This window comes from Lepisosteus oculatus, chromosome 15 (genome assembly GCF_040954835.1).
Source record: "Lepisosteus oculatus isolate fLepOcu1 chromosome 15, fLepOcu1.hap2, whole genome shotgun sequence".
NCBI lineage: Eukaryota > Metazoa > Chordata > Actinopteri > Semionotiformes > Lepisosteidae > Lepisosteus > Lepisosteus oculatus.
This window is the reverse complement of record NC_090710.1, coordinates 25,251,851-25,265,535: the sequence shown is the minus strand read 5'-3', so window position 1 is coordinate 25,265,535 and position 13,685 is coordinate 25,251,851. Positions and strand designations below refer to the sequence as shown.

The window sequence follows — 13,685 nt, the reverse complement described above, 5'->3', positions numbered from 1 at the left end:
TGCAAGCCACAAGTGTGAGTTTTAAATGAGTTAAAAAGATAAAGATTCAAGACTTGATGGCATATAGTTTATTCTTAATATTGTAACAAGAGACGCAATTTATATTTATTTAATTCATGAGATGAGTACTACTCATTGAGTGGAAAGTTCCAAATGTAGTGCCCATCTATAGAAAGATAGGCAAAACTGAACAAAGTAATTAAAGAATCCAAAGTATATATACAAGATATATATGTATATATACTATTACTGGACCTAACTGTATATAGGCTGCAGAACAACAAGTAGACGTTTAACTCTACTGCGAAAATTATCCCTTCCATTCCAACATCTTTTTCTATTCCCAAAACTTTCAAAGAAAAACTATGATGACCCCTAAACTACAAGAGGTTTTCAATCCCACCAACCATCTCATACCGCATACCCTGTGATCTGCACAGATTTCCTATCCGTAGTTCGCTTTACCGCCTAGTCACAACCGTGACAGGCATCTTTTGCTGCAACTGAAGTTGCTTCATTACCTGCATATACAGTACATATCCAGTAGCACATATACACCACACCCCTCTGGTCATTTTCAGGATCACTAAGAGAGCATCATGCTTATCCAACAATCTCATTCATCTTCATTTATGATCTCCACGATCATCCTCAAACTTCCACCAGCTCTCAGTGGTAGACTAATGTCTTTTGAAAGGTTCTCCATTAATTTACAAATGTCAGATTTTCACACTTTGGGAGTTCAGCTCTCCCCACCTTCTTTTCCTTTGGTTTAGACACTATTTCTCACCTGCTGTGCCCATTCTTACATGCCCTTTCTTTTGTTCTCCTTTTCCTCATAGACTCAGCAGCTCAACATTCAAAACTTTGTGTCACGGATGGCGGAAGGGACGAACCATGGAGAGGCAGGAGAGCGATAAAGACCCTATGCGTAGCGGTGAGACGGGGGTTAGCCCGGGCAAAGCTGTTCAGGAAATGCCGTATAGAAACCTATGCCCTCAGGTCGCGGACGTGGGGCAACCTGGTGCTAGGCGGGTCTCAGGTCATCCGAACCTCAATGCTGAGCGAGGAGGAAAGCGTGACCCGGAAATATATAGCCCCAAACAGAGACACCCTGGAAGGAAAAGCAAAGCACAGGAAATTAGGGACAGGACAGAGTAGGAGCGCCCTCTAGCTGTAAAGGGCGTGACACTTTGGTCTTTCTCTGCTTTGAAGCATGTTTTATGATCACTGCTCTTCCAAATTTATATCAATGATACAGATTCTGCTATGCTTAGTAAACTAGGCTTTCAAAAGGTATTCAGTGTGTGTTTGTCTCCCTTCCCTGCAGATCAGTCTTTTCAAATCTTGTCTTAAAACTCAACTTTATACTGGTGCTTGTAAAATGTCATTGTGACAGGAATAGCCTAACAGGCATCTTTTTTAGTCTCGAACGGAGAAGACTTTGAGGGGACTTGATTCAATTATTTAAAAAATGAAATTCAATGGACTTCTTCAGAGTGAACAGTGAATTTGAATGGGTATCAAAGTCTGTTTCAGGCTTGGTGACCATAGCAAGGACGAAACAGAACTGAAAAGTCAAGAAATTTGCATATCTTGTTTTACTTCCTTCATTGCTTTTCAAATATGTTAATTTCATTAGAATGTCAAGGTTTTTATTTTCAGGCAAGAAAATACCATATTTTGTGCACTCAGCACTTCAATCACTGTTCTACATTGACTCATTTCCTTCAATACTAATTTGGAAAGACTCTGAATACTGTAGGTGGCCTATGGTTGTGTACACTGCTGTGTGAAGAAACACTAAAAATGGACTTTAAAAACACATTTTCAGGTGATCCAAAATGACCTTGTAGGTATGTCATCAGAAAAAATGAATATTCTTAAATTAATCCTATTTATTACAATATTTTCAATAAAGTTGCCAATGAAGTCTCAATAAAGTTACATTTCAACACTGTTTACCATGAACACTGTTTATAACACTGATATTATGTTAAATTGAAATAATAACTGATGTTCAATTAGGAGACTTCCCAAATCCCTCCAACAGGAAGCATCAGTTTAAAGTCCCAGAAAAAATAAGCCTGGGGTATTCATTCACATCCAATTAATGAAAGTACTGAATATTACAGTCACAACAGGTACTGATCATAACTTAAGAGTCTTAAGCCATGAACGCAGCTAATGAGCAACATACACAGTACTCTGATGTACTCTAAACAAAGAGACAACATCTCTTCCCCTTGGCTTCACTGAACCATAGTTTGAGACTCATTTGTCTTTTTGAACATATTTGCTTTGAGACTCATTTTTTTCATATTATAATTTACTGAAACCCGTGCATTGAGCCTCATGGGACAGGTACAATTCATAATTAATAACAACTAAATTTGTAAATACAAACTACGCTATGCTCTTACCTACCAGAATTATACATCTCTAAACATTTTGTTTAGAGCACTTAGAATTTGATTTGGAAAAAATTGCAGGTAAATCAATTGACACTCCTTGAAACTGTGCAATTACTGTTATCCATTTAATAATATGTAACAGAAGTTGTATGGTGTTGCTTAGGACATCAGGCAAGTATTAGAAACTTTTAAAAATGTTGGTCATCTTAGAAATTAGTATGAAAACACAGATGTAATATCGAGTCTCTACCTGCTGATTTGTAATCAAATGCATCGTGAGTGTATGTGCACCAATAGATTTTTCAAAACATTCAGCTGAAGAAGGTAGGCAAAAACAAAATAACTGTCATTCTATCAGAAGATATGTTAAGCAGTTCTCAAAGTACAGAAATTCAAGATGAGAAAATAAGGGGGACTGTGAAGATAGAGATAAAATGACATTGCAGTAGGCCCTGAACTCTCCTAAAGGTGAAAAGCAATGTGTCACTTAACCCCTGGTCATCATTGTAGGCCGTTATATTTGATTGTTATTTCCTTTCACAGTCGCTTGATTGGGTCAATGTCCAGTGAGACAGCAGACTAGTGATCCTGATCTGAACTGGATAGCCTTGAATGACCCACGTCATTTAAGGTCAAGCAGGTAATAGAGTTAAAATAGTAAGTAATTATTTTGATGTTACTATATTGACAGGTGTAGCACAATTCTTCAAATGTGATACAAAAACAATTATCTACAGTCATGTTATCACAGGCATAAATAGCCTAATCATAATGCTAACCTCCAAATATGCTACTAAATATGAGTATATTATTGAGATCATGTCTTGCTCTTATACAGACCTCCTTTCACCATTTACACACTGACAGAAATGTAAAACTGGAATTCATCAGAGAACATCATCCTTACTATTCATGTTGATGAGCAGATTGCACTTTGAGTCATGGTGATACCACTATAGAGGAAAAATAATTGTTGCTGTTGTTGTTGTAGGGCATAAGTGATCCCTTAGGAAGTACTGTACCTCCAAATCTAAATGTCATGCCATTGGATTATAACACATGGTTGCTCAGGGCTGGAGCACTGATCACGCTCATAATGCAAGACTCATATGTTATACTTTAGCTATACTTGTTTATCCTGTTCTTCAAAGACAGTGTTGAATGAAGCAGTTAATTTGCTTCATTTATAATAGGGTTTTACCATCATATACAGTGCTGGAGTTGTGCTGGTGTTGATATACTTCACAAAACAGCTAAATCTCATATGAGAAGAGCTCAATGCATTTTAGTGGTGCAAGTAGACTAGATGTATAAGAGATATTGCTGGGGACAATGAAAGTATTATGTGCAGAAATCTGCACATAAGAAATGTTAAAAGTTGTGTAAACCTTGGGAAGTATTCAGTAATCTCAGTCATAGATTGCCTGAAGACCAGGTATTGGTGGCACACATTTTTATTCTAGTTTTTTTTTATTCTATACATAAATGTGATATGATATACATATATAATTGTATAATACAGGCCTACTGTTGGAATATTGCCAATTGCCAACAAAAAAATTAAGGTGTTACAATTATTTGCATATACAAAATGCAGAGTTCCACTGACTCATTTATCCTCATTCACCTTGTAACTTGTTTTGACTACGGTGAACCAAAGAAAAATAAACACATGGGCTTCATTGTAAGTGAAAATGAAACAATTAAGCAAGTTCGACTCACAGCCTACTATTCTCCAGTATTTAAATTGCAAAGTACTATTAAGGCAGGAAGTCGATATTTATCACTAGCTCCTACTATAATAACAGTGTCAAACCACCGAGGAAAACAACAGTGAAATTTTGCCTTTAAAAAAATTAAATAGTCAATAATACATCTTAGATTTTACATTAAAAGAATGTTTGTTTGCTTTTTTTAAAAAAAAATATTGTATGGTATGTATATCATGCTAGCTCACATCATAGTAAAGCTAATCAACCTCAGGCAACCCCAACCAGTGTCAGACCTGCCAATCAGGCCTTTGCTGTGACAACGAGACATGGAAGGAAATCAATCCCACCCAAGGCCTTTTGATATCTGCCTTTGCAATATTACAGCACACATTTTTAGTGTGTCATTACCTAGTTTCTGCATTTCCCTTGAGTGATTCTTGGTTTTTGGATTTCCCCCTGTTCTAATCTTCGCTTTTTGATTTTCCCTTTGGCTTCTCACTCAAGTTTTTCTGTTTTTTTTTTATTAAACTTTTGCCAGTGACCCAGTTTTTGTCCTTAGATCTACTATCCTATCTACTACACTATCCTATACTATACTGCCTTTGTTTGTGTTTTCACAGTGTTGAACTCTGACTGCTTCCTGACAATTCACTTGGATTGTGCTACTCATCTTATTTGCTCTCCAGGTAGGGGCTACGCCTTAGTGGTGGTGGAGGGGATCCCCATTACCTATAGAATGCTTTAAGTGGATTGTCCAGAAAAGTGCTATATAAGTGTAAGGAACTATTAATTAATTATTACACCATACTAACTACTCACCTGCCATTGGATCTATCTTCAGTTTTGGAGTGCATCATTTAAAGTAAGTGCATCTGTATTACAATGTTAGGTCATTTTATAAATCTTAATTTTCACATTCCCTCTGTTAAACTGACAATGGTGTCAGTAATGCCACAATACAAAGAAAGCAGAGGCAAAATATAATTTCACAGTTGTGGAGATTTTTCAATACTACCAACTCCCTTTCTCTTACTTCAGTTGGGGAAGATGTTACTGATCACAGAAGAAAATACAGTACTTATTTTTAACACTGCCTCAATTTCCAATTATAGATGAACTATGTCCTACTTTTGGTAAAATTAAAAAAAAATGTATGCACAATCAACTTAACTTAAAAAAAACAAGATATCAAAAAATAATGATAGTCTGTAATTTTAGGTAATACAATGAGAAAAACAAATGTATTATTATCAGGGAGCTGTTTAAGAGCCAATTGTTCCAGCTTTTGATAATGAAACAAACATTTGGTAATAACAAGTATATACATTTTGAGATCCAGTGATTTTTCAACACTTGTAAGACCACAATAAACTGAAATATTGCAATGTATATTTTCCATATACATTGAATGCATATTAATCTTTTTCAAGTTTATTGCCAGTCTTACACATGCTACCTGCTAAACAAATAACATCTTAAGGTTATTTAACAACATTATAAGGTTTCACATACAGACAAAATAAAACGTAATATAATGAGCTACTGTGCTATTAAAAACAAAATGAAGAAGGACTTACTGTTGCCACCATGTCTATATAACATCTGCTTACAAATACTTTTGGATTGCCGATTGTCTGCAATTTGTTTCTTGCATGGGGCTTATGGTTTTTCATTATATTACTGAAATCCCCTTTGGGTGCTCAAATAAGTATTTGGGCATATGTTGCACTAGTATATATTGGAGTTACAGTACAATAAGCAAATATTTCTTGCATCCAACACAAGGAAGTTGAATAAATGGAGTCTATATTATATTAGTATATTATGTAATAATTCAATATTATTACATAAGATCAATAATTAGCACCTTATTGACTTACAAAATCTAACAGCACCACCATGCATGGGTATAGCAAAAATAGCTAAAAAAATTTAATTCTTAAGTAAAGTAGCCACTGGTTCAGTTTTATTCATGACCAGAAGTAGAAAAAATATAAATTTATACTAATGCAGGTCCTGGTGACCCACTCCTTTAGTGACAGTAAAATACTTGATTGTATTTACTATTGAAAAAGGAATGTATGAAATCAATATACCTTGTTATATTTGCAAAGCAGAAACCATTTGTTAAAAATGAAGAGACATAAAAATACTACTGCATATCTCTACTGGAAACCATAGGAAGCTCTAACTCAATTGTAAAATGATATTTACAGCAGAGGTGAACTACTGCATACAGCAAACTTTTATTATTATAATTGCATTCATGGACAGTTTCCCAGCAATTACACCTAGATCCATACTGTAATTCTAAACAAAATATACAGTTTTGTCTTGCAAATAAAATTATGTATGTTTGAAAAAAATGCATGACTAATGCAAAGTTCCCTCGCAGAGCCAAAAACCTCTGTGTTACTTCTTGGATTTCTCTGACCTAACCCTTCTATAAGCACCTGTCAGGGGGCCTGAGCACTACACAGTGGTCCCTTTTCAACTGTGTAAACATGATGTCGTTTTCCCCCAGACAGCCAGCCAATCTGCCCTCATGAACTCAAGCGGAACATATCCATGAAACTCTAACTTGCTACCTTGTATCCAGAGGAACCTACACTACAAGTTAATGTCTCTAGCTGACCTCACTGTCTCTCACTGTACAATAAGGTCTTCGCGCTGACTATACCCTGAGTCAGAGATGCACCAAAGAAGAAAATAATTGCTGTTAGTGTTACTAGTCTTCAGATTTGAAAGCCTAATTGCTTTCTTGCTAAACAGGAGCTAATCAAGAGATACTATACTAAGTATCAGCCATACACAGTATACTGTATATCGGATTTATGTTCAGCTTGGTTTTACTAATATTCATATACAGAACTTACATACTTTAATATGCTACATTCACTATCATACTGAGGTTTCACAATAGGTCATATAAATTATGACCTATTGAGACAACATTAATATTACATTCCATTAATTTAATCATTCTTTGGAAAAAATAAACCAATTCATTCTTTATCTACTCTGTTGTTTACGGACCACCTGCGTATTACACAATAAAAAATGTATATAATCTAATTAGTCCTAACCAAGCCTCTAGTCACCAGGTAAGAGAGAATAGCTGTTAAACCAACTCTATAATGTGCTTATAATTTAAAATAGGGACATTGTTAGCTGGAGATTGCAGTTGTTAACCAAGCAGATTGGAAGCCAATAAAATGAAACACGAAATTAAGATTAAAACAGTTGTTTTAGTTATGTAATGATTTTAAAAAATTGTCACACACAATGTATTAATTTTGTTTACCACCTTCCAACTTTTAATTCTGTACTGTACCTACTTTTCACACAAGGATTTGCTCTTTATTCTTTGCAAACTTGCTCAAACTGGCAGAATGATTGGGGATAATTAAAAAACACAATTTTTTTCAAGTCTTGCCACAGATGTTCTATCACATTCAGTTCAGGACTATAACTGGGCCACTCAAAGATGGTTAATTTCTTCTTGTTAAGACACTCCAGTGTGAATTGTCCTGCTGAAAGGTGATTTTTCACATCAGTTTTGACTCTTCTGCAGACCAAAGCAGGTTTTCCACTAAGATTAGCTTGTATTTTTCTCCATCGACTTTTCCCTTAATCTTGACAAGGTTCCTAGTCATTGCTGATGAGAACCAGTCTCATAACATAATGTTACATGCTCGCAATATAATTAAAATGGTTTCTGTTTTTATTAATGACTTCCTTCTTGTCACTCTGCCATATAGGCAAGCTTTGTGGAGTGCGTGGGACATTATTGACTCATGGCTATTTTCTCACATTTCAGCCACTGATTTCTGTTGCTCTTTCAAACTTGGTGTTGGCTCTACGGTGGAATTCTTAACTAACTTCTTCTTTGTCTAGCTCCTCGGTTTGAAAGGACTAATGATAGATGCACTCAAAGGGATATTCAATATGTCTGAACTGTTTTATAACCTTTTACTAATTTGATTCTTCACTTTTTTCCCCTGAATTATTTAAAGAGCTCCTTGAACAAAGTTGAATCTTTGTTTGAAATTCATTGACTTAGGGATGTTACAGAGGCAGGAGTATTTATTCTGAAAACCACTATTTACTTATTTGTTCAAATTCTAATAATGACAAAATGAGCCGAGAAATATAAAGAGATTGGGTGCTTAGTACCTTGGCTTTAACTAACCTGCCAGAGAAAATGATAGTATTCTAGTGTTGTCACATCCCTCCTTATGAGGCATGAGCCAGGAAGAACTGCTGCAAATCTGATTATGATTAAGGGAGGTGTACAAGAAAAAATGTGTCCAGTGACGTGCTCAGCCAGTGCGCTTTTATGTGTAAGGAAGAAGTGCAAGATTAGAATTTGACCTCCAACCAAGCTTCTGTTCAAGACCACCATTTCAGTTGTTTGGTCAAATTTGAATACTGACAAATTGAGCCAACAATATAAAGGGATAATGTGCATAGTGCTTTGGCTGGCTTTAACTAGCCTGGCTGAGGAAATGATAGTGTTGGCCGGGTGATCAGTCCCCTGTCACATCCACCCAAAAGAATTCCCAAAACACAGAGTCAGATTTTGAATACTGAGCTAAGAATGACCTTGAGCGGAACTGAGGAGAAGTTGCGTTTAACGACTGAAAAGTGTATTTGCTGCAGGTTTGCACTTTCTTGAACTGGTGGATTCAGGTATGAAGGGCATGAGAAGCATTATGCTGTGGGTGACAAAATGTGAATCAGCAGACAGTGGCAGAATTTGCAGCTAGCAGCTGTAATAAAAACTTGGATTGGAAGTCTATGGTGGGCAGTGGAAGTTGCTCTAGAAACAGAACAGAGATACAAATGTTGAAGTTTGGTAGATGTAATGGTTAAAAAAGTATTCTGATCTGAACGCTGAATCCCTAAAATCCTTAATCCCTAAAAGAAAAGGAATATCAGCTATGTACTGTATCTGGTTGGCACTTTGGGAGAGAACAGTTGAGGGCCCACATCGTCCACTTGGACACCAACCAAAAAAGGTGGAGTTGGTTAATTGGGGAGGGTTTGGAGTTTAACCTATCGCTGAAGTTGCCTGCACTAGGGCCGCAATGTGGGGCTGAATGAGGAAGCCCAGATTCAATGCAGACCGATGCCATGTGCTGGCAGAGTAGACAGAGTAGGAGTCATCGACTTACTCCTGTGGTGGAGAGTAAAAAGAAGGATAAGGGACAGGGGAAGAGACAAAACTACAGATGTGGTTTGTATGTTTTGTGGGTTGGACACACAACCAGACAGAGAAGGGGGGAAGGAAAGGGAATGAAGCAGGCAAGATTAGGAAGAGAGAGAGGAAAGGGGAACGGAGACAAAACTGACACATTTTCTCAGAGTTTCTGGAAAGCTGGCAGACATCAGGGCACCTGAAAGAAAAATGCATATGGTATGGTGGGGTGGGGGCAAAGTCACTTTTTTTGGTGGAAAGTTGAGGGCACCTGAACGTGATTAAGGTAATATTCCAGCAACAGTGAGTACAAAACACATCCATCAGCAATGAAGTGAAACACAGAGTACTAGAAAATGTGCCGGGGAGATTCTATGTACAGAAAAAAATCTGAGATTAGAATTTGGTCTCTACTTCTGATCCACAACAGCATTTTATATACAGAAGCCATTCTGCTACTTGTGTTACATTTCAAAATAAAATGAGAATTGAATTAATTCAGATTTGCCATAGCAAAGGGCATGAACACTTATGTATTTTAGATTCCTTTTTACCAGTTTTTTGCTAATATGCAACTCTTTAACCTATAAACGTATTCTGTTTGAGAATGTATATTTTAACAAAAGAAGTATTCACTCTAAAACGTGTACACAAACATGTATGCATCACTTGTAATTTAACAAAACAGAGCAGCAGTGGAAGGTGGTGGTCCTTTTGCAAGGCACCGTATATAAAGGTAATTGGAATAAAACTATTCCATTTCTTAATCTAAACTGAAGGAATATTATCATCTCTGGTTTCTGAAGGATATATGGTGGGCTCACATTTTTTAAATATTTTCAAATGGAATTGGATATATTACAGTATGTTTATAAATTGCAAAGAAAATCATTAGGTGTACACATACTGTATGTAAAAGTGCTCAGCAGAATTAGTGAAATCAAAAGGTTTAACACAAAGTCTCCATTAATTCAATATACACATCCTTAAGCACAAGCACATATAGATAATTTTACCAGCTTAATATCAAAGGCCAAACCAATGGGAGTGCAACAGAAGGCACAATTTTACCTATACTTAAGAAATAGAAAACCTAAACTCACAAACTACAGTATATGCATAAAACTGTCCAATACTAAAAATGTCCAATAAGTATCTAAGCGTCAAAATCATTACTACTTTTCACAACTCATTCCATATCTATGTTTAGTTCCCTCATTCAGCATTTGTAATAAAATATTCACACAATCAAAAACCACAATTACTGTATATTTTTCATTTCCCACTAATCGCTGTCCATACACATTTTTTGGAATGGTGACAATTATAAAAGTGGAAATACCCCCGTTTTCTGTTCATTAGTAGAGAGTATTGAAACTGTCACTGTTTGTAACTATATTTTCCATGGTGCATTCAGTGGTTTATTGGGGTTTCCATGGACAAACTGAAGTGAAAGTACAATCACAGGTCAAAATCCTCCATGGAAGGAAGTTCAAATCAGTTTCCATTTTAAGTGCTTGTTGTTCCATCCCTTAATGGTAGAATCAAAGTGCTTATTGATTTTACTCAGAATTTCCTGTTTGTTTACTCTCTCTCTCTGCCTGTCTTTTATCTGTGCCCCGCAAATTAAACACTCACTCCTTTAATGTTTTTGTGCTTAGTGATGGCAATGGGTGTAATAAAATTGTGTCATTATTTTCCTTCTTTTTACTTTTGTCTAAGTGAGCTTTTGAGAATAGCACTGAAAAAAATTGTTTGCAAAATCTAATTAACCTGTTAACCTGTTTTAATTATAATTATTTAATAGTAACATATGATAAAAGGGAAAAAAAGAATATACCTTATGTGATTATTTCATGTTCTAGGTTATTCATGTTCCCTGGAGCTTTACATTGCTATTTAAATTTGTTATCATGTTAGAGAAGTCAAAAGATTCATTATTCTATAAATTAAAGCATGGGATTCAGCTTCTCAGCACGAGCCTCATCAAATATAATGCTCTAATGATGCTGATTAATTACTGAGATTTGTATAAATTATTTATATAAATTATTAATTTAAGCATTTTATTTTTCAAATCTGTTTTGAATTTGCACTTTTTTAATTAAAATAATGTTGAAAGAGTGTGTACTGTGAGAGATGTTCACATTTACAACCTCCCCCTTTTCCCTATTATTATTGAACATGTTGGGCACCTTGCATTAAGTAAATAGTATCCTTAACCACCTCTGTGCATTTGCTTAGTGTACTTGCTGTTGTAAAAGCTTGCAGGAGGAAGTGGAATAATCCAAAGAGAATAGAGGAAATGGTTGCAAATAGATAAAGCGGTTTGACAGTAAGTAAATCTAATTGCTAGTAATACCCTAGGGCCCTCCTCTCTACCGGATGACATCTAAGCTTTTAAATAATGCATTAAAAAGATTTACGCAAGTAATGGTTAGAATGTTAGATTGGACAAACTCTTCAGTTCATCTCCTGTTAAAGCTCCGGTTCTATATTTTATGCCGATGCCATACAGTACATACGGAATTGCCCTCTTTTGAACACACTAAGTAGGAATACGTCTTCTTTACAGTATGTTTCACTTTAAACAGAATGAACAAAGTGAAATTAAAAGAAACAAAACTAGCTGTATGGCGGGTCAATGCAAGTCAAAACGTGAGGCACGTGTACACTTTAATAAACAACCTACGCTTGTTTTTTTATGGCTGAAAAGGTGCGGCAGAAGGATTGTAATATGATCTGTTTTCCAGACCTTCCCCAGTGCAAGGCGGCTGCAGTAGTAAAAGCCTCTGGTGCACGTCCTGTCTCGTCTCATCACATAAGGAACACGAATCCTTATTGTGATAGGCACGGACCCCCGGGGCGGCTGAGAAAACTGCGGAATAAGAGTGCAGAAAATGAACGTCAGCTTCTCAAACACGCAGTTAAACGCAGCAGACGCTGATGTCTGTAGTACCGCAAGCCTAGTAAACAAGCGCACATGCTTCTGTCGAAGTGGGAGACGCCCCTCAGACTGGCTCCTGAAAAACAGCCTGTGTATTTTGCATGCAGTGTTGCCCAGTTGTGGCTTTCAATAGCTATTTCGTTAAATACAACTGAGGCCAAAAGCCTCTAATAAACAACTGTGGAAGAAATATACACCCATATACTGTAGTTATCTGTGTACCCAAAACAGTCTCTTGTCAAATCCTGCATTCACTGGAAAGTAATTCGAGCACAGGAGCCATTTCACGATATAAATTAAAATACAAGCCACAATTACTGTATAGTAGTGCAAAGTAAGCCGAGCACTTGTAAATTGTCTGTATTTTGTGAACGATCTGCGTTTCACACCACGGTCATGTCTGAATAGTTACTTGTTTAATCAAAAATGTTAGACTTTCTTCCGCATTTATTGTTAATTCATATAAAGACATTTATTTTTATACAAAAGGTGTACCGAACTTGTATTTAATTCCACGATTCTGAGCAATTTAAGGAAATATAATTATAAATATTCGTGTTTTATGTAAACATACAACTTACGTTTTGTACTTAAAAGCTTCTTTCTCTGTCTCTGCACTTCAGTAATGTCATTAGTAATCGCAAACTACTGCACTGCAGATTCATCACAAGACGTACGGTCAGGTTAATACAAAAATCGTTTAACTGAATCAGACATAAACCTCAGGAAATGCCGGCTTTGTTTTTCTCTGTATCAGTGACATATAACAAAGCGGGTGTTTTGACAACCTCTCACAAGGAAATTAAAATTTGTGCTGTGTTCGTAAAATTCAATACATTTGAAACGTGAAATTCAGATTCTGTCGTTATCTCATACGCAAGGAGGAAATGGAGATAAAATCAAATACGAAAATGTTTTAAAGGCACTCTGCCCCACATCAAAACACAAGTTTGAAGAGTCAAAATAATTCTGAAGAAACGTGATATTATGTTAATAAAAAAATCAACACATATGTTTAATTTGTGTACTTTCCTGTACAGCTGTGTGTATCTTTGTATCCAACTGTCAGGAATAGTTTTATCCTTTCAACAACTCTCATAGTCTCCCGCATTACCTACACTCAAAACGTCTGGATGTATGAGGTAGACCAGTCAATGCCAGAAGATTTCAACAATTTTTGAACTAGAAATCCAACATATCAGAGTATGTCTGGAGCCACACCCACATTAAAAGACCCAGAAGGCTCATTAAAACCACGATGCAAATGTATATGACCTGCTCTATACAAGTACTAACAATGCCCTTGTTGTTAGAGCAGCTGCCTTCTATCAGATCCAGGGTGGTGCAGAATGTTTCTGAACATTTGATTAAACACTGTTTTCAGTGCACAGCATAATTAAAAGTACCAATGT

General features: G+C 36.1%; 1 long non-coding RNA gene across 1 annotated transcript; it reads right to left on the bottom strand.

The window, feature by feature from the left end:
- Positions 1-260: 260 nt before the first annotated feature.
- On the bottom strand, positions 261-13,011 carry LOC107079490 (uncharacterized). Its single transcript, XR_011181639.1, has 3 exons — positions 12,855-13,011; positions 12,082-12,204; positions 261-1,114 (listed from the first exon to the last, which is right to left on the bottom strand). It is a non-coding gene; the product is annotated as an uncharacterized lncRNA (long non-coding RNA).
- Positions 13,012-13,685: the final 674 nt, after the last annotated feature.